This window comes from Poecilia latipinna, unplaced genomic scaffold (genome assembly GCF_001443285.1).
Source record: "Poecilia latipinna isolate Pla-1442-1.1 unplaced genomic scaffold, P_latipinna-1.0 Scaffold370, whole genome shotgun sequence".
Lineage (NCBI taxonomy): Eukaryota > Metazoa > Chordata > Actinopteri > Cyprinodontiformes > Poeciliidae > Poecilia > Poecilia latipinna.
This window is the reverse complement of record NW_015112986.1, coordinates 545,724-549,730: the sequence shown is the minus strand read 5'-3', so window position 1 is coordinate 549,730 and position 4,007 is coordinate 545,724. Positions and strand designations below refer to the sequence as shown.

The window sequence follows — 4,007 nt, the reverse complement described above, 5'->3', positions numbered from 1 at the left end:
ACATTTCAGTGAGATCAAATATTTGACGCTGCAGGACTTTGGGATTTTTACACTCAAATTTACCCAGAATCCTTTCAGTTTGATTCAAAGTTAAACTGTAATCTCTCAATTAAAGGACTAAAACTTTGTTGGTTTTCCATCACTGTAATATTTGCTTTACATTTTGTATCAGAATTGTGTTGGTGTATAAGGACTAACGTATGGGTAAATTACAGAGTAAAGCTGTAAGTTTCAATCAACAAGCTGATTGATTGAAGCTTGCAGTGTCAATTGTTGGTCCAGGAAGTTCTCAGCAGCAATTTATGAGTAATTTCCCTCTGTGTTATCTCAGGATGTATGGGAGCTTAAGTTTATTATATCACATAATAAAAACAGAAAACTGTCTTAAAACTGTGTAGAAGTGAAACAACAGGCACAGGAACCTCCATCTGTCTCTTCCAACCAAAACTGAACTTTTCATTTCATCAATTTCCCCAGTAATGGGTTTACACTCCCCTCTCCTGCCGAGTGTGGAAAACTAAATTCAAACACTAAGTCACTCTATGACAAACACCTTCTACATAAAATGTAAAACTTCCTGCCCATTTTGCTCACTATATTTGAATGTAAATAGCTGTAATATTTAAAAAGAAATGCTCTCTGGTTAAACCCCGTGTTTCAGGAGAAACACGGGGTTCTGCAAAGTACTAGCAAAGGTGTCCTTAAAGTGAACAGATTTGCTATTTAGAAATGTGTGTACAAAGCTCTTAATGTAACCATCAGCAGCATGGTTACATTAAGAGTGTAAAAAGTTTTCTTCTAAGTTTCATCTGCACACAAGGTGTGTCAGGATGAACTCTTCTGTGACCCTATTTTGGGAATACAACACAGAGTTACTAAAAAAATATATATAATTTTAATTCTAAAACAAATCAGAAAGTCTGACTTTCTAAAGCAATTCATCAAAAGAAAAAAAAAGACATTAAATCACTGATTACTTTTTTATTTCACCACCAAAGTGTCTGAATGTAATAAGAAACAAATAAATCAAGTTTTATGAACATTAAAAAAGAGATAGGCAAATACTTTTGTTGACATGCCGATCCAGGATGTGATTATTATTCTCATAAAACTTGACAGTTTCCACAGAAGAAGCTCTCTCCATCTATTTTTATATAAACCTCAGTCACAAAACTTAGTGATGTTGAAAATCAGCTGCTGTGTCTCTTGCGGTTCACCAACAATAAGCTGAAACTGTTGTGATCACCGGTTCTTTCAACAGGTTTTCACAATGTTATTTAGACACTCAAATGTAGGTAAACCTGAACATTATTAGGGATATTTGTCCACAATTTAATAACTTAAAGTCACTAAATCTTAGGCACACCTAGAAGCTTAGGGAGAAACGTAATCAGAGTTTTGCAACATTTCTGCATCTGTAAAGGTATAAAAGAGAAGCTCAGCATCCAAAGAGCAACACTACATCCTCTTCTCTTGTCTCTGAGAAAACCTACTGAAGGTGTGATGACTTGCCTTATTTAGATTATTTTTTGTATTATAAAGTGAATTTCTTTAATGCTATATTCTACTAACTTGAATAAATATGTTATTCAGAAAGTCATTTTGATCTTCTGCTCCAACAGGTAAAATCACTGCAGCCATGCTGAAGGTAGCACTTGTTCTTGGATGCCTCCTGAGCCTCATTGTGGCTGAACCTGTAAGTATAATATTATCATGTTTAATGATGATATCATAGAGCAAATACTGTATGTAGATATTATAACTGTTATTGTGCAAATATTTACTACATGTAATGTCAAACCTTGTGCAGATGGAGCACCAGCGTTTTGCTCGCTCAAGCTCTGGTTCTGGTTCTGACTCAGATGAGGTGAGTGTCCTCTCTAAACCTTAGATTAAACCTGAGCATAAGTTACTGTATCAGTATTGAAATAATCCTCTGCTACGTGTAATCTCCCTTAATTTCCTTAAAGACCACCACGACTACAACCACAGCAGCAACTACAGCTTCAGCAGCTCTGGCCCAGCTCCTGGCCCTGCTCCAACAACTACTCAATCAGTAATGATGAAGTGAGTGAAAAACACAGAAACAGATTTGTGACAATACGGCTGTAAATAATCATTGATATTTAACTCAGTCTGTTTTTGAGAAGTTGGTTTATAGAGAATTTATAACTGTATTATTTTCTCATCTCATTTCAGATTCAGTGGCTGCTGTTTTAACCAGATGCCTTCTATTCACTCAACAATTGGACAAATGTCATTCTTCACCAAGTTTTGACTAAAAATAAACATTTTCAATACAGACTTTTGCTATGTTGTTTTTCATTGTATATTGGACTTCATCTTCAACACATATATGCTTTCCAGAAGAACATTAGAAAATAATGTTTTGCACAAATTTACCCATATAAGTCTATGAATATCTAGAAAGACTGATCTAATAACAGATTAAATGTTTTATCTTATTGATATGCTATACAAGTGGACCAGGATGAGACAAAGCCACAAAGCAACCCCAGCTCCTGCTGAAAGCAAAACTGAGAGAAAACTCTTAGTTTTTAACATCAGAGAACATCCAGCATCAAGTGATGTGCTCATTTTGTGCAGAAGTTATTCCTGTTTCTAATAATTACAGCTTGAGTTGGCCTCATCAGACTCAATGCATGAAAAAATATGGTAACTTGACCAATACCAATGGTTTTGTAGTTAATGATAGTAGTTAAATAAATAAAGAAATAAAGAAAATAAGAAAAAATAAAGAAATATTGATATATATTGTGTGTGCTCACTGTGTGTGCTCAAAACTGTGCTTTATTCCCATATTTGTAATGATAAGTGGCCATGAGGGTGAAACAAATGTGCAGAAAAATCATTTTTCACAAGTTGACAGGAATTTGAAGGAAAATATGTGAGCGTTGTTCTTCAGTAAGTTCAAGCCCTGAAACGTTTTCATTTGCAACGACTTTAGAAAGCTTTTCTTTAGATTGAACCTTTGGGGCTACAAAGAAAAACTGAACCCCACCATTATCTAGGCGCACATTAACCTAGATAATTTTTAAATATATCCGTAAGAACCAATCCATATATTCATTTTCCAATTCAAGCTGAGATTGCAAAAAACTTTGGCTGTCAGAATAACCTTGATGCAGAACACGACATTATGTGCCACTCCTGTCAGCCAAGACCAGACAACTTGCAATACAATTTGCAAAAGCTCACAAAAATTAGGAAATTTCAAATATAGATCGATCCAAGGATTCTCAATTCAGACTGCTGCTGGTGGTATAATGGTGCAATTTGTTGAAAATCCTTACGGCCAATTGAAGCGCATATATCCACTTTAATACAGAAAACTGGGAAGTTAATTTGGTGCAGCCATGAAAATACGTACTGTAAAAAAACTCTAAACACTCTACATAGAAACTTACACTACAAATGATATTAAACATACTGTACAGGGGTGGTGCATGGTGTCACAGTGCTCACTGTATTCATTCCTCGTAGTTTATTAACACAAAATAAACTACATTAACATTTACAGTAACATCTTGCTTAGATATGATCAAACTATCCTGTGATAAAGTCAAATACAATGAGATGTTGATTCTGGAGAGTTTTACCTCACAGGAAGTCCCAGCAATAGATGATGGATAAATGTAAACAGCCACCCAAAGTGTGGGGCGCCATTGGGGGTGGGGGGTCGATGAATGAAAAAAGATACAAAAATTTCTCTTCATGTTTTAACCCCATTTTGCACAGAGACTTGTTTTAAATGTATTGATGATACCATTGTTACACATTGTTCCAAACAAAAAAAAGAAATATGTTTGAAATTACACGTACAGCAAAGAATGCTGGAATAGGAATAGTTCCCTTCATCAATGCTAAATCATAAACAAATCAATGTAATCCATGAAAAAAATGGTCAACAATTATATGAAGGGTTTCACTTCTGTTTGCCTAATGGCAGCTGGAAATTAATTCCCACATGGATATTTTGTTACTAA

At 34.9% G+C, this 4,007-nt stretch overlaps 1 long non-coding RNA gene across 1 annotated transcript; it reads left to right on the top strand.

Annotated features, from left to right (window-relative positions):
* The first annotated feature begins 1,391 nt into the window (after positions 1–1,391).
* Positions 1,392–2,304, top strand: LOC106949918 (uncharacterized). Its single transcript, XR_001425497.1, has 5 exons — positions 1,392–1,498; positions 1,623–1,696; positions 1,811–1,867; positions 1,971–2,067; positions 2,200–2,304. It is a non-coding gene; the product is annotated as an uncharacterized LOC106949918 (long non-coding RNA).
* The last annotated feature ends 1,703 nt before the right edge of the window (positions 2,305–4,007 follow it).